Source organism: Phascolarctos cinereus, unplaced genomic scaffold (assembly GCF_003287225.1).
Source record: "Phascolarctos cinereus isolate Bilbo 61053 unplaced genomic scaffold, phaCin_HiC Scaffold_3;HRSCAF=262, whole genome shotgun sequence".
NCBI classification, from domain to species: Eukaryota; Metazoa; Chordata; class Mammalia; order Diprotodontia; family Phascolarctidae; genus Phascolarctos; species Phascolarctos cinereus.
The window spans coordinates 252,863,556-252,886,929 of NW_027555736.1; the positions used below are offsets into that span (position 1 = coordinate 252,863,556).

The 23,374-nt window shown below is 35.8% G+C and overlaps 1 protein-coding gene and 1 pseudogene across 3 annotated transcripts in view; one reads left to right on the top strand and one right to left on the bottom strand.

The window, feature by feature from the left end:
- The window catches only part of LRFN5 (leucine rich repeat and fibronectin type III domain containing 5), a 332,903-nt gene that overhangs the window by 206,797 nt on the left and 102,732 nt on the right, over window positions 1-23,374 (top strand). Inside the window, exon 1 of one of the 3 annotated variants that reach the window (XM_078151568.1) lies at window positions 5,740-5,827. The exons of the other annotated variants lie outside the window; for them this stretch is intronic. The gene's annotated coding sequence lies outside the window, so the exon portion shown is untranslated. Of the gene's footprint in view, window positions 1-5,739; window positions 5,828-23,374 lie in introns of those variants that run through there. 3 annotated transcript variants of the gene reach the window in all.
- On the bottom strand, window positions 5,491-21,936 carry LOC110220644 (complement component 1 Q subcomponent-binding protein, mitochondrial pseudogene; annotated as a pseudogene).

The following is a 23,374-nucleotide window of genomic DNA, read 5'->3' on the forward strand; positions in this document are numbered from 1 at the left end:
TTAGGAGAGAAATAGAATTTCAAAACCAAAAAGACTATAGAAAGATAAACAAATCTAAAACCTGAGTTTTTAGAAAGACTGACAAAATTGATTTAAAAAAAAGCTGTTGCCATAACTGAATTAAAAAGAACAGAGAAGAAATTTAAATCAATAAAATGGAAAACAAACAAGGTGAGAGCATAACAAATATAAAAGAAATAACGACTTATGAAAACCCAATGCGCATTTATATGCAAACAAACTTGAGAACTTGCGAAGAAATAGAGGCTTATCTTCAATAACTGAAAATACCAGAACTAACAATACCAAGTAGAAGTCTTAGTGATACATTCTCCAAAAACAAAATAGATGTAATTAGATATAAACTAAATAGATGAACTACCGAAGAGAGGTGAGAGTGTCCCTCCACTCCCATTCCTAATGGATTTGCAAGAAAAATCTATGAAACATAAAGGAAAATTGATATAAAAAATAACAGAATTACTTTTAAATCGAGAAAGGATGTACTTTATCAAATGCCTTTAATGAGATGAATAAATTTGAATACTCAAACCAGGGATGAATAAAACAGAGAAGAACTATTTACCCTTAATCATTAATGAATATCAATTCAAATTTTTAAATAAAATCCTTTAAGAATTCATCAAAAATGTCATTCACTACCAGCAATTTGGTTTTATACTAAAGATTCAAGAATAATTCAGCATTAAAAAATCAACATAGTTAAAACAAAGTTATTTTTAAAAAAATCCAAACCTCAGTAGATGCAAGAAAAAACCTTTTGACTAAGCACAATATTCATTTATAGGATTAAAAAGACGCCAGAAAGTCTAGGCTTAGTGTTATCTTTTTAAAAAATCATTAAAAGAAAACCAAAAATAAGCCATATACAATGAGAATACAAAAGAAGCTTTCCCAACAAATACAGCCATTAGGAGATGGCCAATTAGGCCACTATTATTTATATGATTCTAGATTTGCAGATCCCTACTTGCTGACGACAAGATAATTTGCTTAGAAAATCCCAAGGAACCTACAAAGATACTAAAATTTAAATAATTAATAGCTTTAGCAAAGTTGCAGGCTACAAAATAAAATCACAAAATCAATAGGATTTTTGTAAAATAACAAAATTCAAGATATGGTAATAGAAAGGGAAATCTCTATCAAAATAAGGACAAAAAAAAAAAACTATTTAGGGGTCAGTCTACTTGAAATCTATGTGTGTAGACTCAGTTGTAAAATATTCCTTAAAGAAACAGGAACAATTAAAATAGCTACAGAAGTAATCAGTGTTCATGACCAAGCCCTAACTTCATAATTAAAAATGACAATGTTACTAAAGGTAATTTATAATTTACTTTAGAGAAAAAATTTTAAAGGTATTTGAAGAAATAAAAGATCTACCATATGAGGGCAGGAGATAGAAATAAAAGGAAAATGCCACTTCCAGACCTCAAACTATATCATAAAGCAATAATCATGACAGTAGTTTAAAAAATAGTGAAATGCATATGAAAACAATGCTGAAGTTTTATATCACATATAGAAAAGTGGAATGATAGTACTAACTATGTTGGAGGAGTTGTGTGAAAATAGGAGCACCAGTGCATTATAGATGAAATGACGAATTAGTAAATATGCATAAAAAAGCACATATGCACATACATACATATTTAATAATACCAATTTGGATTTATATTAGGGATACAAGGATGATTCAGTATTACAAAAATAATTAACATGAGCAGTCACATTATAACAGCAAAATCCATTTAATTTTTCTAGATTCATAAAAATCTGACAATGTAGCTTTTGCTCATATTTTAAAAACATAAGAAAACTTTTTGACATGAACAAAAATACACATATGAAATAAAGGCTGCTATTATGTGCATTGCAAAAATCACTAGCAACTTTCTATCCAGGGATAAACAAGATGTTCCCTATCCTCATTTTTATTACACAGAGAATACTAACAATTGTAAAAGTAGGAAGAATTAATAAAACTATGAGGTTAGTTATGAATAAAAATTATTTCTACTTGTAGATAATAATGATTTATTGGTATGCCTCAGAGAATCATCAAAAAAAAAAAATGAAGGGCAATATAGTATCGTTGTCTTGGACCACAAGTCTCCTCTTCCCCAATTCTGCTTTTATATTTCGTTTATGGCTTCCTCAATTTCTTTTTGCTAATGAGACATTCAGTTTCTCTTTTATATTTTGAAAATTTGAGAATTATACATATGTATATATATATATATATATGTATGTATATATTACATTAAAATAAAAGCTACAGGTTATTTTGCTCAATAAATCTTATCCCAATTTCTTACTTCCTTGCCAACTTGACCTCCACACACATTCATAAGCTTAGACCAAAGTTACCAATATTTTACATTACGATAGACTTTTCTTGTCTTCATTTCTCTCAAACTCTTTGCAACATTTGTGAATGTTAACCTCTTTCATAGTCTGTTTTCTGGGTTTTCTTGACATTACTTTCCTTTGGCTCTACTTCTACCTTACAGTTTCTACTTGTCTTACCACTTTTCTGTCTGCTTTGTAGAATCATATTACACCACCTCACTACGAGCCTCTCTCAAGGCTTTATCCTGAACCCTAATATTTCTTCTCTCTGAACTTTTCATTTGATAACCTCATCAGCTCTTGTGTATTTAATTATTGCTTTTATATTAATGAGTCCAAAATTTTTTACTCTAAAATATTTATATATACAAAATTTCACTCAAAATATTTATACACCTAACCTTAATAATTCTCTTGAGCTCCAGAGAGAATGAAGATGATAGTGTGGGATATTTATTGGAGAAGAGTATGTATAGAGTGATTTGCCTTGACAAGGAGAAGGACCACTGCAGGAGAGAAGAGTGAAGCTTGTAATCATAACCCAGGAAAGTATATGAGTTACATGAGATAAAGGGTTGGAGAATAGAGGAGAGGAAGATGTTGGGGAATGGCCTCACTTTTTTTCATTGGAGGATGAGGTAAGATCCTCAACTGAGAAGGTGGAGGGGTAGGCATAGGGAAATATGGGTTAATAGGTGTTTATGGTCAGATAAAAAACTTTATAGTTCATGAATATGGAAGTGGAATGGTTGGTGGTGATGGTAACATCTAGAACAATAATCACATCATTTATACAGCTCTTACTATTTGCCAAGCACTTTACAAACATCTTATTTGGTCTTGACAGCAACACTATGAGATAGGTACTATTACTTTACAGGGTTTTTTTCAGTTGAAGACACTAAGGCAAATAGAAGTTAAATGATATGCCAGAGGTCTCACTGTTAGCGTGTGAGGCTGGATTTGAACTCAGATTTTTCTCACTCTAGGTTCAGAACTCTATCTACGATACCACCTAGCAGCTTCATGAAAATGGGTAGATTGAATAACTAGGAAGTTAAAAGTATTTAAGGGAATATACAAACATATGTTCAAGTCTCCTAACATGAGGACAGAAGATGAAAAGGAGAGAAAGACTGTGAGCCAGGCATTGAATTCACCGAGAAAGCAAAAATATCCTTTGAGCTGATAGAAAATATGCATGAGGATTTGGATTTTGGTGATACATTTAAATAATGTGAACCTCATAGGAGGAGAGGTTGCTGAGCAATAGTGGTATGCAGAGAGGTTTTGAAGTGACAGGGGAGAATGAGGATATATGTGTATGTGCATGTATGTGTGTACATGTGTGCCCACACATATGCATACACACTTTTCTATGTGTGTGTGTGTATGTACATATGTATATATTTGAAAGTGCAATCAGTGCTGGAAAGGATAAGCAGAGATGCAACGTCACACAGTTCTCAATAAATGTCAGAAGATGGAAGCAATGAAAAAGAAAAAAAAGTTTAAGATAAAAGTGTTCATTATTGAGCAGCCATTCTAGAGAACACAGTGGAGTAAGGGGTCAGCAAATCTAGAGTGAAACACTTAAGGTACAGGATTAAGGAGGATGGCAGTGAGGGAGTACACAACTGGGGATGGGAGATGGGATTTGGATTTCTATGGCATATGGTTTAGAATCCTTGAGACTGGGAATGTGTAATAGGGTGGTGGTATATTAGCCATTGAAAAATAAGTCCAAGTAATGTATCAGTAGCTAGAAAAATGTCCAATGAGAAAGGCAGGTGATTATACTGCTCCGAACCCTACTTTGATGTCTAACCTCACACAAAGTAGTGATGTTAGGTCCAGGGAGGATGGGAGACCTGCCTTAGAGTAGGTAGCAGTGGTCAAACATATATCTTGGGGTAGTCTATTCAAATGGCAAGAACTATTCAGGTCCAGGAAAACCCCCAGAGAATTAAAGTTTTTTTCTTGAACAGAATCCAGAGGTGGATATCCTAGATCCAGGCAAGGTTCCCTGAGAAGACCCTGGGTTGAAGAAACAAGGTAGGAGGCAGTTGGATTGATACAGAACACCTTGAAGTGAACATAAAGGTCAGAAGACTAGTGGCCTAGATAGGGCTGAGGAGATGGATATCCTGATGCAAGCAGGAAGGACTTCCCTGGAACAAAGACAATCAAGGACTGGACAAAATTCATAATGTTTTCTGTTTTTATTATAGGTCTTCTGGGCTGAAGCCTTGATCACTTATAGGCTTCTCTCAATTAGGACTTATTTTTAGTTGTTTCACATCTTTTATCTGAAGTTCCAAAAACACATTAATAGCTAAACATAGTTCACATTAAAACATGAGAAAGCATACTGTAAAGTCAAATAACACATGTTGATTCCATTAAGATTTTTATTCAATCACAGAGTTCCTAATATGTTTAACAATATGCAATTGAAACTTTTAAGAGAGGCTCCTTCTGGAATATGAGCAGTTCTAGATTGCTTGATACCAAGGCCAACATTTTCTTGAGTAGTTTGCTCTCAGAGTCTCTACCTTGATCAGAGAGGCTCCTGGTGGGGAATCCACGAAAAAAAAAATATATACTTTTTCTCAGAACACTTAGGCAGCACTGGATTCTCTCTGATTTTTTGTTGGATATTCATGGACATACCTGATGAAATTGTAAGATATGAAATTTTTTCCGTCACCTGTTAGAAATCCAATTCAAACAAGTTCCAAAGACTTGGAAATATGCAACATGTGTTGATAATTCTTTTCTTAGCAAACATCTGGCAGGAATTTCTGATGTAGTTGTGTGAAATGATTCTGGACTAATAAAATCTGTTTTTGCACCCACTGTAGGGTCCTTCAGTAACCCATATTTTCAATGTCTTCTTGTAAGTTATTCTTTCTTCTTTTTTTTTTTGAGGGTCCAGGAGTTTTATTTCTCATCATTTTGTGGTAGTATGCAAAAAATGCCAGTGGATCAAGGAAATAAAAGGGTGAGGGAATGTAATTTATGCCTGATGGTATTTTGCCACACTTTTGCCATGATAGCTTCTGCGTAACTGTTGTCTGGGTGCACAGCAGGGTCTCAAAGCCTCAGGCCTCCCTACTGACACTTGACAAACCCTTTCAGATCTTCCAGAAAGTTGATGTACTCCTGGTGTTCTAAGGCCTCGATCAGTTCATCTGCAAATGATGTCCACCCTTCGGTCAGCCAGGAAGTCCATCAAGTGGTCGTACAGGGCCCAGTCCAGGGAATCCGTGTTGAGCGTGTAGTTTGTATCCTTCCAGTCGGATTCGCTGGTGGGCTGAAAGCTAACTTCCCGGTTGGAGAAAATGTCACTCCCATCCTCTTCCTCCTGTCCTCTGGATAGTGGCAGTCCAACACAAGGGCCTTCTTGGTATCGTCCTTCACAACCTCCACCACCAAGTTTGGGGTTGACGTAAGTTCAGGCTCTTGCTGTTTTTGGGCTTTCTGCCCTCTGTGGCTCATCGTCAAATGTTGGTGGGATACTGTTGTTAATATTGAATGTGACTGTGATCCTCTCACCAGCTAATCTCCAGACTAACTTGGCTTCTGTCCCTTGCACACCTATTTCCCAATCCCTGGACATCTTGGGGACAGATTTGTGTTTCTGGATTTTCCTCTCCTCTTTAAATTGATCTGTCAGGAATTCAGCAAAGATTTTATCCCCCTCCGTGTGGAGATCCCTGCACCTGCATGAGCATAGGTTGGGTGCTCTCCGGAGCAGCTGCAAGAGGTGGAGGCATGCAGGCCCCCAGTCCGCTGGTGATTCCTCCTCCCAGGAGGCCTCCCAAGGTGCAGATGGAGGTGGCCATGGCAGGTGCAGCCCCAGGCCATGACCAAGACACGCCTATTCTTGAGTCTTGTGCAGTGTATTTGGGGGAAGGGGAAGGGGGAATGGCGAAGGGGGAAGGGAAGGGAATAAGCATTTATATATTGGCAGACATTGTGCTGTGATTCACAAACGTTAGCTCAGTTGATCCTCATAATAATCCTACAAAGTAGGTGCTGTTATTAATCCTGATTTTACAGTTGAGGAATCTAAGGCAAATGGAGGTTAGCAACTTGCCCAGAGTCTCAAAGAGGATATCTCAGGCCAGATTTGAACTCAGGTTTTCGTAACTCCAGGCTCATCTCTCTACCAACTGTGCCACCCAGAATAGCAACTGCTGTTTCCTGGTTTCATGCTTGGAATTAGTCAGAATCTACTATAGTACCCTATTGTACAATTCAAACTTCTTCCATTGTTTTAGCAATAAAATGTCCTCTGCTGAATGAAACTTAAGATTTTTAGAATCACTACTTTGCTTTTTGCCCTTTTCTCCAATGGGGGTCATCGCTTTGCACTTTACCCATCCCTTAACTCTCACCCAGGCACTCGGATAAAAAATTGCCTGTACTAATCTATCCCCTTTCCCCTTCTTAAATTCATCCTCCCACTCATTGTGCAGCAACAATTTCACTTTGCCTCATAATCTCAGTCTATTGCTCCCATTATCCCAACTACACCTTACATATATCATTCCTGACCACAGCTAAGTCGTCCTGGTGTAAGTGAACTTTTAAATTTAAGCAGTAATTATTATGAGGAAATTCTTCCACAAGGAGAGGCTTTTATATTTAGTCAGGCCAGCCCAAAAGTGGCAGTTTACAGGTCTACAGAATCGGGGTGGGGAGTGGGAAGAGGGGAAAAACAAAATCATCATAATGTTAATATCATGAGTAAATCTCTTCTAATAATTACTGCTGAATTCTGTAGGCCACTATTCAAAAATTTTCTGGTATCCTACTATTCATCCTTGGGGAACTGGTAATGATTTATTACTAACATTGCTTTGGTGAGATTTACTCATTTTTTTTTCCCTGTACTGTGGGGATAGGGAAGTGAAATTGTTCTTTCAGGAGTCTATTTCATGTCTTGATTATTACTGCTAGTTCATCTTGGGTTTCCATGGCATTCAGGATCCAGTACTATTTTAAAAAATAAGTTTTTTTAAAAATTTTTTTGCTTTTTACATCACCATAAGAGGATCCCTCTTCTTAGAGGCTTCTCTCCTATGACAAATAGTATTTTTTTGGGAAAAAAAGTAGAAAAGGAAGAGTAAAAATCAGCATAGTTTTTATTATTTTATTACATCATCACATTATGTATTATTACATCAAAACTATGTCAAATGTAAAACATGTGTAGACCTTCCACTTCTATAAAGAAGTGAATTGGGCCTGAAATCTCATTTGTCTTCTTCCAGGAAATGCCTGTTTTTTATAATTTTGCAGCATTCACTTGTTTTTCTATTTCTTTCATCACTGTATTTTTTTGGAAAGGATCCTAATTGATCTTTGTTACAGAAAATGTTATAGATATATAATTTTTACCATGTAATATGTATATTTAATTTATAATATTTACCATTTAAATATAATATTTGTCATATAAAAGGAAAGATCAGTTTATTCCCATGTTTTATTGGTCTTAAAAAAGATTTTCACTTAAAAATTGAGTCCTTTTCTCTAGCTCCTCTCCCACCCATTGAGAAGGTAAGCAGTATCATATGTGAAATCATGCAAAACATATTTGCATATTAGCCATGTTAAAAAAAAAACAAAAGCAAGAAAAATAAAGAAAGTGAAAAAATACTTCAATCTGCTGTCTGAGTTCATAAGCTCTCTCTGTAAAGGTACAGAGCATTTTTCATCTTGTGTCGTTTAGAAATGTCTTGTATCAGATCAGAGTAGGTAATTTGACAGGTAATTATCATTACCATATTGCTGTTACTGTGTACAACGTTCTCCTAGATCTGGCTGCTTTGCTTTACATCAGCTCATATAAATCTTCCCAGATTTTTCTGAAACTATCACCTTTTTCATTTCCTACAGCCCAGTAGTATTCCAGCACAATCACATACCAAATGTTCAGCCATTCCCAATTAATGGGCTGAAATTTACAATTTTTTGACATCACAGAAAGAGCTGCTAGCAATAGTTTTGGTCATATGTTTCCTTTCCCTTTTTCTTTGACCTCTTTAAAATACAGACTGAGTAGCAGTGTTATCGGCTCCAAAATAAACACAATTTCATAGTACTTTGAGCTTTGTTCCAAATTGTTCTCCAGTTTGATTTGACTAGTTCATAGCTCTACCCACACTGCATTGGTGTGCCTATTTTTCCACATCTCCTCTATTAATGGTCATTTACCTTATTTGTCACGTTAAACGATCTGATAGGTGTGAGGCTATAGCACAGAATTGTTTTAATTTGCATTTCCATGATTATTGGTGATTGGCAGTATTTTTATATAACTATTGATAACTTTGATTTCTTCTTCTGAAAACTGTCTCACCATGTCTTTGACAAATTATTAATTAGAGAATAGCTTTCATTTTATAAATTAGACTCAGTTCCCTATATACTTGAGAAATGAGACCTTTATCAGAGAAACTTATTGTAAACATTCCCTCTAGTTTTCTGATTTCTTTCTAATTTTAGCTGAATTGGTTTTGTTTCTGCAAAAACCTTTTAATTTCATGTAATCAAAATCATCTATTTTATCTTCCATGATCATCTCTATTTCTTCTTTAGTCATAAACTCTTTCTTTATCCATACATCTGAAAGGCATTTTTTTCATGTTCCTCTAATTTGCATATGATATTCTCTCCCTTTACGTCTAAATTGTGCCCATTTTGACTTTATCTGGTGTATGGTATGATATATTGGTCTGTCCCTAATCTCTGCCAACCTGCTTTCCAGTTTCCTTAGGAGAAGATTCTTGCCTATGTTCACTATGGTTACTGTGGTCATTTGCTTTTGTATGTTACTTACCAGATCCCAGTCACCAATGGAATGAAGCAGGGCTATATGCTTGCTCCCATGCTTTTTAGCATGATGTTTTCAGCCCTGTTGTCAGATGTCTTCAATGAAGATGAAAATAGCATCAAGGTCAGCTACCACACTGTTGTCAAATTATTTAACTTGAAAAGGCTACACGCTAAGAGGAGGAGGAGGAGTTGGTGCATGGTTTTTTGTTTGGAGGTGATTATGCACTCAGTGCAGCCTCTGAGGCTAAGATGCAACAAAATATGGATCAATTCTCTACTGCTTCTGTTTAATATTGTCCTAACAATTAACACCAAGAAAACGGAGGTTCTCCACTAGCCAGTACCACACCATTTATACATGGAACCACTGGTTACATCAAATGGAGAAATTTTGAATACTGTGGATAAGTTCACATACCTTGACAATATACTTTCCAGGGATGTACACATAGATAACGAGGTGACTGTACACATTGCCAGAACTAGCTCAATGTTTGGGAGGCTCTGAAGGAAAGTTTGGGAGAGAAGGGGTATTAGACTGCCTACCAACCTGAAGGTGTACAAAGCTGTTGGGCTGACTTCATTGTTGCATGCCTGTGAAACCTGGACAGTAAACCAGCATCATTCCAGGAAACTGAATTGCTTTCATTTGAATTGTCTTAGGAAGATCCTGAAGAGCACCTGGCAAGATAAGATACCAGAAACTGAAGTCCTTTCTCAAGCTAACCTACCAAGAACTCAGACTACCACAGAGAACACAACTCTGATAGACTGGCTACATTGTTCAAATGCTAAACACATTTGCCTAAAAAGACTATTTTGTGGAGAACTCACACAAGGCAAGCTGTCACATGGAAATCAGAAGTGATACAAAAACACTCTTAAGGTCTCTCTGAAGACTTTTGGAATCAATTGCATGACATGGGAGACACTGGAAAAGGACCACCCAACATGGTGTGCCCACATCAAAGAAGGTGCTGTGCTCTATGATTGAAGCAGAATTGCAGTAGCTAAAAACAAAACAAAACAAAACAAACAAAAAAGAAAACCATGAGATGCACAAATTTAAAAACATCTCCACTCCAAAAGTTCATGTGAACTATTTGTGCTCTAGCTTGTGGTAAAACCTTCTGAGCTCTTACTGATCTGATCAGCCACAGACTGACATATTGTATCTTGACTCCAACATCTTTGAGAATGAAGGACAACAACCAGCCAACCAACCAGCCAGCCAACCAACCAAATCTATCCAATTGATCCACCACTTCTTATCCAGTAACAGATTGTTATAATGATTACCACTTTGTAATATAGCTAGGGGACCTTCTGTCACTTTTTGTATTAATTAGACCGATATTCTTGACCTTTTGTTCTTCCAGATGCATTTTGTTATTATTTTTTCTAATTAAATAAAATAATTCTTTGATAGTTTGATTGGTATGGTACTGAATAAGTATATTGATTTAAGTAATAGTGTCATTTTTGTGATATGGGCTCAGCCTACCTGTAAGCAATTAATATTTCTCCGATTGTTTAAATTTGTCTTTATTTGTATGAAAAGTGTGTTATAAATGTGCTCATATACACTTCATTGGTTTGTCTTGGCAGATACAATACGAAGTATTTTTTACTGTTTAGAATTATTTTAAATGGAATTTTTTTTCTATGTCTTCCACTTGGTTTTTGTTGGTAATATATAGAAATGCTTATGATTTGTGTGAGGTGTGTGTCCTCAAACTTTGCTAAAGATGTTAATTGTTTCAGTTAGTTTTTTAGTTGATTCTTTAGGGGTCTCCAAGTATACTATCATATCATCTGCAAAGAGTGATACTTTTGTTTCCTCTTTGCATTTTCTTATGCCTTTAATTTCTTTTTTCTTATTGCTGCAGCTAGCATTTTTTTCATCCAATACTGAATAATAATGTTGCTAATGGACATCCTTGCTTAACCTCTGATCTTACTCAGAAGGCTTTTAGTTTATTGTTACTATGGATAAAGCAGGCTCTTGTTTTTTCATAGATATTGTGATACCATTTTAAGAAAAGCTACATTGTTCCTATGCTTTCTGGTGTTTTTAATAGGAATGGGCATTATATTTTGTTAAAAGCTTTTACTGTATCTATTGATAAAATCATGATTTTTGTTGTTTTTGTTATTGGTATAGTCAATCCTGTTTATAGCTTACCTCATGTTGAACCGGCCCCTGGTATAAATCTCATCTGGTCATAGTATATGATCTTTGTGACATATTGCTTTAATCTTCTAGTTAGTATTTTATTAAGATTTTTGTATCCATATTCATTACAGAAATCAGTCTTTAGGTTTCTTTCTCTTCTCAGTTTACATATCAAAACCATAGTTGTGTTATCAAAATAACTTGGTGGGACTCTTTTTCCCCCCCAAATAATTTAAATAGTATTAGAATTAATTGTTCTTTATATGTTCATTAGAAAACTGTGGGTACCGTTTGATCCAGCAATATTACTACTAGGTCTGTATCTCAAAGAGATCATAAAAAGGAGAAAGGACCTACATGTGCAAAAATATTTATAGCAGCCCTATTCATGGTAGCAAAATATTGGAAATTGAGGGGATGCTCATCAATTGGGGAATGGCTGAAAAAACTGTGGTATATGAATATAGTAGAATACTATTGTGCAATAAGAAATGATGAAGTCAGATTTTGGAAAAACCTGGAAAGACTTCTACAAATTGATGCAAAGTGAAATGAGCAGAAACAGGAAAATGTTGCATGTAGAATCAGCAACATCATGTAATGATCAACTATGAGTGACTTGGCTCTTTTCAGCAACACAATGATTCAAGACAAATACCAAAGGAATCATGAAGGAAAATGTTATCCATATCCAGATAAAGAACTGATGCATTCTGAATGCAGATTGAATCACATTTTAAAACTTATGTTATTTTTCTCATCATTTTTTCCCTTTTGATCTGTTTCTTCTTCCACAACTGTGAAGAATATGGAAATACGTTTTCAATGATAGCACATGGATAAATCATATCAAATTGTCTACCATTTTTAGAAGATGGGGTGGGGAGAGAAGAAGGGAGAAAAATGAATGCTAAACATTTTCTTGATATGTAGTTGGGAAAAATAAAATGCTACTTAAAACAAAAAAAATGGCTGGTAGAATTTGCTTTAAATACATCTTGTCCTAGGGATTTTTTTCTTCATGATCCCATTTACAAACCATAAATGGGATCATGAAGAAAAAAATTTATTTAAATATTCTATTTCCTTTTCTGTTAATCTGGGCAATTTATATTTTTGCAAATATTCATCTACTTCATTTAGATTATTAATTTTATTGGAAAATTATTGGTTAAAATAGTTCCTAATAATTGCTTTGATTATTTTTTTTTTTTTTGCTGAAGGCAAGTGGGGTTAAGTGACTTGCCCAGAGTCACACAGCTAGTGAGTACTATATGTCTGAAACCAGATTTGAACTCAGGTCCTCCTGACTCCAGGGCCAGCGTTCTATCCACTGAACCACTAGGTGCCCCTGGTTTTATTTTCATTGGTGGTGTATTCAACCTTTCATTTTTGAGAAGTAATTTGGGTTTTTTCTGTATTCCTTTTTTTTTCATCAAATTTACCAGTGATTTGTCTATTCCATTTCTCCCCATAAACCATCTCCTAGTTTTCTTATTTAATTGTTTTTTACTTAGTGTTAAATTAATTTTTAATATTTCTATTTTTCTATTTAAGGATTTTTAATTTGTTTCTAATATTTTTATCTGTGTCTTCAATTAATTGATCTGTTCTTTCTCTTCTTATTGATATAAGCACTTAGGAATGTAAATTTTCATTTTAGTACTGCTTGGGTTGCATCCCATAAATTTTGGTTTATTATCTCATTGTTACCACTATCTTTCATAAAATTATGATTGTTTATATGATTTGTTCTTTGACCAACACATTCTTTAGGATTAGATTATTTAGTTTCCAATTAATTTTTAATATATGCTTCCAAGGCTCTTTATTGAAGATAATTTTTATTGTATTATAGTCAGAAAAGGATTTATTTAATATTTCTTCTTCATTTATTTGTGAGGTTCTTATGCCCTAATACCAGTCAATTTTGTGAAAGTGACATGTATGGTGAGAAAAAGCATGCTCCTTTCTTCTTGTTGTTCAATTGTTTCAGTTATTATCTGATTCTTGATGATTTCATTTGGTGATTTCTTAGCAAAGATACTGGAGTGAATTGCCATTTCCTTCTTCAGCTCATTTTACAGATGAGGACATGGGGACAAACAGTGTTAAATGACTTGTCAAGGGTCACACAGCTAGTGAGTGACTTACACCAGATTTGAATTTAGGTTTTCCTGACTTCAGGCCCAGCACTCTATTTACTGTGTCATTGAACTTTCCATACTCCTTTTTATTCTCGTTCAATTTTTTTTCCATATGTCTATCATATATAACTTTTCTAAAATTCTATTCATCTCCTTAACTTCTTTTTTATTTTGTGGTTAGATTTATCTAGTTATGAAGGGAGTAAATTAAAGTCTTCTAGTAGTATAGTTTTATTATCTAATTCTTCCTCTAATTCTACTTGCTCTGCTTGCAGCTCTGGCTGCAGCCCCAGGGAAATGGCTGCTTCTGGAGCTTCCAGCCCACAGACCAAGGGGGAATCAAGTGGCTAATCAGAGAGGGATTGCAGGGATCTTTTGCTGGTGCTAAGGACTGTGCTTGGATCTTGGTCACAGTATTGGGTGGTGGTCCTGGGACAAGGAAGAGCACTGGCGTGGTGGAGCTAGTAGTGGTGGTGGAGAGAGAGAATCCTCCTCACAATTCTCAGATAGAAAAGAGTGCTTGTGGTCACTCATAGACCAGAGCAAAGGCCAGGAAAGAAGTAAACACCTCACCCTTCATCATGCCACTTTGGGAGAACTGAAAACTTACAGGTGCCTAGAAGTATCTCTGAAAAAAGCTGCACAAAACTCCCAAAACTTGGGACAGTACATTCTCCACATTAGAAGCAGACCCCTACCTTAACAAAGAGTTTATAACTCAAGTAATTAGTTGGGATAATGAGCAAACAAAGGTGCAAAAAAAGTCAGATCATAGAATCTTTCTTTGGTAACAAAGAGCATCAAAACATACAACCAGAAGAAGACAACAAAGGCAAAGCTCCTACATTCAAAGCCTCCAAGAAAAATAGGAATCAGTCCCAGGCCATGGAAGAGTTCAAAAAGGATTTTGAGAAGCAAGTAAGAGAAGTAGAGGAAAAACTAGGAAGAGAAATTAGAGTGATGCAAGAAAATCATGAAAAACTAGCAAACAGTTTGCTAAAGGAGACCCAAAAAAAACACTGAAGAAAATAACACCTTAAAAAATAGCCTAACCCAAATGGCAAAAGAGGTCCAAAAAGCCAATGAGGTGAAGAGTGCCTTAAAAAGCAAAACTGGCCAAATGGAAAAGGAAGTCCAAAAGCTTATGAAGAAAATACTTCCTCAAAAATTAGAATGGAGCAATTGGAAACTAGTGACTTTATGAGAAATCAAGACACTGTAAAACAAATCCAAAAGAATGAAAAAAGAGAAAACCATGTAAAATATCTCATTGGAAAAACAACTGACCTGGAAAATAGATCCAGGAGAGAGAAAGCCGTGATCAAAAAAAGAAACTAGACATCATCTTTCAAGAAATTATCAAGGAAAATTGCCCTGATATTTTAGAACCAGAGGGCAAAACAGAAATTGAAAGAATTCACAGATCATTTCCTGAAAGAGATCCCTAAAGGAAAACCCCTAGGAATAATGTAGCCAAATTCCAGAGTTCCCAGGTCAAGGAGAAAATATTGCAAGCAGCTAGAAAGAAACAATTCAAGTATTGTGGAAATGCAATCAGGATAACACAAGATTTAGCAGCTTCTATGTTAATGGATTGCACGGCTCGGACTATAATATTCCAGAGGGCAAAAGAGATAGGATTACAACCAAGAATCACTTACCCAGCAAAATTGAATATAATCCTTCAGGGGAAAAATATATATATTCAGCAAATAGAGGACTTTCAAGCATTCTTGATGAAAAGACCAGAGCTGAATAGAAAATTTGGCTTTCAAATACGAGACTCAAGAGAAGCGTGAAAAAGTCAACAGGAAAGAGAAATGATAAGGGACTTATTAAAGTTGAACTGTTTACATTCCCACATGGAAAGATGATATTTGTAACTCATGAGACCTTTTTCATGACGGTAGGGTAGTTGGAGGGAATATATTTATGTAGACATACAGCACATGGTAAGTTGAATATGAAGGGATGATATGTTAAAAATAAAATTAAGGGTTGAGAGAGGATTATACTGGGAGAAGGAGAAAGGGAGAGATAGAATGGGGTAAATTATCTCACATAAAAGAGGCAAGAAAAAGCTTTTACAGTAGAAGGGAAGAGGAAGGAGGATAGAAGGAATGAGCGAACCTTACTCTCATCACATTTGGCTTAAGGAGGGAATAACATACACAGTCAGTTGGGTATGGAAATCTATCTTAGCATATAGGAAAATGGGGGGAAAGGTTAAGTGGGGGATGATAGAAAGAAGGCAAATTGGGGGAAGGGATAATCAGAAGCATAGACTTTGAGAAGGGACAGGGTGAAAGGAGAGAATAGAATAAGCAGGGGGTGGGATAGGATGGAGGGAAATACAGTTAGTTTTTCACAACATGACTGTTATGAAAGTGTTTTGCAAGACTGCACATGTATAGCCTATGTTGAATTGCTTGCCTTCTCAATGAGGGTGGGTAGGGAGGGATGAAGGAGAGAATTTGGAACTCAAAGTTTTAGAAATGCATGTTAAAATTTGTTTTTACATGCAGTTGGGAAATAAGATATACAGGCAATGGGGCATAGAAATCTATTCTGCCCTACAGGAATATAGAAGGGGAAGAGATAAGAGAAAGGGTGGTGATAGAAGGAAGGGCAGATTGGAGAAAGGGTATTTAGAGTACATGCCATCTTGGAGTGGGGGGAGGAAATTGGAACTCAAAATCTTGTGGAAGTGAATGTTGAAAACTAATAATAAATAAATAATTTTTTAAAAAGGAAACAAAAAATCTGCATGCTATATAATTTGCTGTATATGTGTTTAGTATTGATATTACTTTCTTGTCCATGATAACATTTAGCAAAATATGGTTTCCATGCTTATATTTTTTAAATTAGGTCTATTTTTGTTTTTATTTTGTATGATTCCTTACCCTACATTCTTTACTTCAGCTGAAGCATAATAATCTATTCCAGTTCCTTATATTAACTTGGAGTATTTCTTTCTGTTTCAAGTATGTCATTAAACAACATATTGTTTGATTCTGTTTTTTACTCCATTCTACTATCCACTTCTCTTTTATGTGTGAATTCATCCCACTCACATTCACTGATATGATTGCTAACTCTGTATTTCCCTCCATTCTGTTCTCTTCTGTTTAGCCTCTCTCTCTCTCTCTCTCTCTCTCTCTCTCTCTCTCTCTCTCTCTTTTTTACTCTCCTCCTCCTTAAAAGTTTATTTTGCTTGTGAGAACTGTCTCCCTTAATCTGCCTTCTCTCTTATCTCACACACTTTTTCTTATCTTCCTTTCCTGTACTACTTTTCTGTACTACTACTTACCCAACACTTTTCTGTGTTGGGTAAGATGGACTTTTATACCCAACTAGATGTTTGTATATATTCTTCTCTCTTTGAACCAGTTCAGATGAAAGTGAGGTTCAAGCATTGCCTGCCCCCCACTTTATTGAAAAAACTCTTCTTTGCATGACTTTTATATGAGATAATTTTTCCTATTCTTCCATTTTCTTTTAAGATCACCCCAACATAATGGACTTAAACCCAGGCTTTTTGTGTAATTAGACTCCTTCTATCTGCCCTAATAATGATAAAGTTATTGGCAGTTACAAATATCATCTTTTAGTTTGGGAATGTGAATAGTTTAACCTTTCTAAGTTCTTCATGATTTTTCATTCATGTTTACCTTTTAATGCCTATCTCAAATTTTGTGTTTGAAAATCCATTTTTAAAATCCATCTCTGGCCCTTTTTTTTTAATTGAGAATACCTGGAAACCCTCTATTTCATTAAATGTCTATTCTTCTCTGTCCTCCTACCCTCATAAGATTGCATTCAGTTTTGCTGTATAGACTATTGTTGGCATTATTCTTAGCTCTTTTGTCTTCAGAAATATATTTTTAGCAATCTCCTCTTTTATTTTATTTATTTTTTTATACTTTTTTGGGGGGCTAGGCAATGGGGTTAAGTGACTTGCCCAGGGTCACACAGCTGGTAAGTGTTACATGACCGAGGCTGGATTTGAACTCAGGTGCTTCTGACTCCAGGGCCAGTGCTCTATCCTCTGTGCCACCTAGCTGCCCTCACAATATCCTTTTTTTAGGTTGCTAAATCTTGGGTACTCCTGAATGTGACTCCACTGTATGTGAATTGATTCTTTCTAAGCATTTGCAGCATTTTCTTCTTGACCAACGAGCTCTGAAATTTTACTATAACAATCCCAGGAATTTTCATTTTGGGGTTCCTTTCATGAGCTGATCAGATTCTTTCAATTTATACTTTGCTTCTGCTTCTAAGATGTCAGGGAAGTTGTTCTTCATAATTTCTTGAAACATAACATATTTTCCATGTTAGTTGTTTTTTCCAATAAGATATTTTGCAGTCTCTCCTTTTTTTTATTCTTTTGACTTTGTTTCATTGTTTATTTTATGGAGTCCATTATCTTTCCAGTTGTCCAATTTTCATTTTTAAATAAATATTGTATTCAGTGAGTTTCTTTTAAATCTCTCTCTCTCTCTCTCTCTTTTTTTTTTTTTTTTTTTTTTTTTTTACCATTTTGCCAGTTCTGGTTCTTAGGCAGTTATTTTCTTCAGCATTTTTGTGCCTTTTTTTTTTTAAAAACAAACTTAATTTTCATTACATAATTTTCTTGAAATCTCATTTCTTTTCTCATTTTTTCTCTACTAGTCTTCTTTGATTTTTTAAATAATTTCTTACTCTTTTTTAGTCTAAACTTTTATTAGATCTTGTAGGAATTAATGTCAGGTTTGTGACCAATCTGCATTTTTAGTTTGAGGCTCTACTTGTAGTTGTTTTTCACATTGTTTTCTTCTGACTTTGGGTCTTGATCTTCCCTGTCACCATAGTTGTTTTTATGGCAAAGTTCTTTTATTTTGCAAATTTTCCCAGCTTATTTCTTGACTTTGGACTTTACATTAAAATTGGGCTTCCTAATAGACAATGCTGTTAAAGTGCTACACTCAATATGTCAGCAAATTTGGAAAAGCTCAACAGTGGCCACTGGACTGAAAAAAATCAGTTTATGTCCTAATCCTAAATCAGTTCGTGCAAGTCTTTCCAGGTTTTTTCTGAAATCCTCTTTTTCAACATTTCTTATGGCACTATAGGATTCCATTATCTTCATATATCACAACTTGTTCAGCAATTCCCCAATTGATGGGCATCCCTTCAATTTCCAATTCTTGGCCACCACAAAAAGAGATGCTATAAATATTTTTGTACATGTGGGTCCTTTCCCCATTTTTGTGATCTCTTTGGGATACAGACCTAGTAATGCTATTGCTGGACCAAAGGGTATGCATAGTTTTATAGCCCTTTGGGCATGAAAAATACATTAGTGTTCCAATTTTCCCACATCTCCAACATTTGTCATTTTCCTGTTTTGTCATGTTTTACTGCAATTTTTATTGAATCACGATCTGAAAAGGATGTATTTAATATTTCTGCCTATCTAGACTGGGTTGTGAGTTTTTTATGCCCAATACATGGTCAATTTTTGTGTAGGTGCCATATACCAATGAGAAAAAGGTATATTCTTTACTATCCTATTCAGTTTTCTCCAGAGGTCTACCATGACTAATTTTAAAAAAATATCTATTTCTGTGAGAGGAAGGTTGAGGTCCCCCAGTAGTATAGTTTTGCTGTCCATTTCTTCCTCTAACTCACTTAACTTCTCCTCTAACAATTTAGATGCTATACCACTTTGTGCATATATGCATAGTATTGATATTACTTCATTGTCTATGGTACATTTTAGCAGGATGTAATTTCCTTTCTTATCTCTTTTTTTGTTTTTGCCTTGTCTGAGATCAAGATTGCTACCTTGCCTTTTTTTTTACTTCTGCTGAAGCATAATATATTCTGTTCCAGTCTTTTACATTTACTCTGTATGCATCTCTCTGCTTCAAATGTATTTCTTGTAAACAACATCATTGTAGGATTCTGTTTTTTAATGTACTCTACTATCTGCTTCCATTTTATGGAAGAGTTCATCCCATTCACATTCACAGTTATGATTACTAACTGTGTCTCTCTCTCTATCCTGTCTCTCCCAACCCATTTATGCTTTTCTCTCTCCTTTCTCCCTCTCCCTCTTCACCAGTATTTTGCTTCTTACCATCACCTCCCTCAATCTAACTTTCCTTCTATCAGTCCCCCTCCCTTTTCTTTCCCCTTTCCCTTAGTACTTCTTCCCTCCCTTCTTTTCACCCCTCCCTTTTCTTTTCCATTTCTCCTCCTACTTCCCATAGGGAAAAAGAGGTTTCTATACCCAATTGACTGTGTATGTTGTTCCCTTTTTGAGCCAAATTCAATGAGGGTAAGGTTCAAACAATGCTTGCCTCCCTCCCTTCTTTCCCACTACTGTAATAGATCTTTGTGCCTTGTCCTGTGGTGCAATTTACCCTTTTCTGCCTTCTCCTTTCCTCTTCTCCCAGTACACTCCTTTTATTCACCCCTTAATTAATTAATTTGTTATCATCACATCAAAGTCAACTTATACCCACACACTCTATCCATGTATAACCCTTCTAAATGCCACTATAAAGATACCTTTCTCAAGTACTGTATCCTGTGAAGGGATATAAACAATTTTACCTTATTTAATAACATCTTTTTTTCTTTTCTCTTTAACTATTTATGCTTCTCTTGAGTCTTATATTTGAAGATCAAATTTTCTGTTCAGTTATGTTTTCTTTTTTTTTTTTTTGATCAAGAATGATTAGGGACAGCTAGGTGGTGCAGTGGATAGAGCACCAGCCTTGGAGCAAGGAGGACCTGAGTTCAAATCCAGACACTTGACACTCACTGGCTGTGTGACCCTGGGCAAGTCACTTAACCCCAATTGCCTCACCAAAAAAACCCAAAAAAGAATGATTGAAAGTCCCCTATTTCATTGAATATTCATTTTCCCTGTAATGTAGAAGCTGCTAAGACCTATATAGTTCTGACTGTGATTCCAGGATATTTAAATTGTTTTTTTTTCTTGGTGCTTGCAGTATATTCTCCTTGACCTGACAATTCTGGTATTTGGTTACAATATTCCTTGGCATTTTCATTTTAGGATCTTTTTTTCAGGAGGAGATCTGTGGATTCTTTCAATCGCTATTTTGCCCTCTGGTTCTAGGACCTCAGGACAGATTTCCTTGATAATTTCTTGAAAGATGCTGTCTAGCCTCTTTTTTTGATCATGGCTTTCAGGTAGTCCAGTAATTCTTAAATTATCTCTTCTGGATCTCTTTTCTAGATCACTTGCCTGTCCAATGAGGGATTTTACCTTTTCCTCTATTTTTTCATTCTTTTGATTCTGTTTGATTCTTGATGACTTATGGAGTCATTAGCTTCCGCTTGCCCAATTCTAATTCTTAAGAAATTATTTTTTTTCAGTTAGCTTTTGTACTCCTTTTCCATTTGGCCAATTTTACTTTTTAAGGAGTTGTTTTCTTTTGTCAGTTTTTGTCCTTCCTTTTTCAAGCTATTGACTCTCTTGCATATCTCTCCTTTCTTTTCCCAATTTTTCTTCTACCTCTCTTATTTGACATTTGAAATCCTTCTTGAGCTCTTCCAGGAATGCTTTTTGGGTTTGAGAACAATTCATATTCCTGTTTGGGGTTTCTAATGTAGATATATTGAGTGTTGTCCCCTTCTGGGTTTGGTCAAGGTTCTTTTTTGCTTCTTGTTCATGTTTGCTTATTTCCTGGCTTTTAAAGTTGAGCTTTCCCGCTGAAGCATGGAGAACACTGTTCCAAGCTTCTTGTGCTGGGGGTCAGGGGCCTGGTTACTGGCTTTGTGTGCTGGAGCCTCAGATGCTGGATGATGGAGACTTTTGGAGTCTGGAAGCTGACCTGATGCTGAGCTGAGGTCCCAGTGGTGGTGTCTTGTACATGCTAGGTGGGCTTTTTCTGTGTTTCCCCAGGTTACGCTGAAGCACAGGGAGGTCTACTGCTGTGGGATGCCTGTCTGCTTGTTGCTGCACTAAAGCATGGGGATATCTGCCCCTGGAGGATATGCCTGCCTGGCACATGTGGTGGCTCTCTGAGCTGGAGTCTGCTGGTTCTCCTAGCTGTGCTGAGGCACATGTGTCCTGGTATTGTCATTTGCTGCTCTACCTCTCTGGAGCTCAGGATGTCCTGCTGGTTTGCTGAAGTGGAGCCTGCCACTGGCTTGCTGGGATGCCTTCTGTCCTGCATTGCACTCCACTTTTATCTGAGTGATATGGAACTTTTTTTTTTGCCAATCCTTTAAGGCTCCTGGACCAAAAGATTGTTCCATCCCATCTTTCCTTTGGCTCTGCTGTTCCAGGATCTGTCCTGAGGAGCTATTTTCTAGGTTTTGGGGGATGAAAATGGGAGAGCGACAGTGATCTACAGCTTGCTCCGACATCTTAGCTCCTGGAAGTTGGTGTATATTCTTGTCACCTTTTCTCAATCTCTTCTTCTTCTGTTAAGTCACTAATATTTTTTATCTTTTATCATGCCTACTTTCACATGAAACTTTCCCTTGATATCTTTAATTTTCTTGAAGAGATCTGTTGTCTTTCCCATTTTGTTGCTTTCTTCTATTTCTTCGCATAGTTCATTTAAGAAACCCTTATCTCTCCTTACTATTCTCTGGAATTCTGCATTCATTTGGATGTATATTTCCCTTTTCCTTTGACTTTCCTTCTTTCTTCAGCTATTTGTAAAGCCTCATCAACAGCCATTTTGCTTTCTTGCTCTTCTTTTTCTTTGGGAGGTTTTTTTGTTGCTTCCTCCTGCACAATATTGCAAATCTTTACCCATAGTTCTTCAGGCATGCTATCTACTCCTTTAAATCTCTTCTGCACTTCTACTTTATGTCAATCAAGAATGTTTTTTTAGACCATATATTTGTGGTCTTATGGTTTTTCCTACTTTCTTCAATTTAAGTCTGAATTTTTCAATAAGAACCTCATGATCTGAGCTACACTCAGCTCCCAGTCTTGTTTTACCTGACTGCATAGAGCTTTTTCACCTTTGGCTGCAAAATATATAATCAGTCTGATTTTGATATTTACCACATGGTGATAGACAAGTCTGGCTTTGGAATACAAAATGAAGCAGGGCAGAGACTAAGAGTTTTGTCAAGATAACTCACTGGTCATGGCTTTTTCAACAACCCAAAAGGAGACTATACACATGGATGTTATTCCAATTATCTTTTGATTTCCTACTTTAGCATTCCATTCCTCTATGATGGATGTGATGTCTTTTTTTTTTTTTTGGTTACTTCTAGAAGTTGTTGCAGGTTTTCATAAAACGAATCAATTTTGGCATTAGTGTTTACAGCATAGACTTACATTGCTGTGATGTTCAATGATTTGCCTTGGATTCAAATAGATCCCATTCTCTCATTTTTGAGATTATACCCCAGTCTTACATTTCTCACCCTTTTGTTGACTATGAGGGCTACTTCATTTCTTCTAAGGAATTTTTTACCACTGTAGTTTTTGAATTAAATTCACTCATTCGGTTCCATTTAAGTTCACTGACACCCAAGATATCAATGTTTAATCTTTCAATTTCCTATTTGACCACATCCAGCTTACCTTGGTTCACAGATCTGACATTCCAGGTTTCTATGCAATACTGATCAGATGCATCTACAGCTGAGCTTCCTTTCAGCTTTGGCCCAGCTTGCTTCATTAGTACTGGAGCTACTTGTAGTTGTCTTTCACTCTTCCCCAGTAGCATATTGGACATCTTTGGACTTTAGAGGCTCATCTTCCAATGCCATTTCCTTTATCATGTTCTTCGGGTTTTCTTGGCAAAAGATACTAGAGTGGTTTGCCATTTCCTTATCC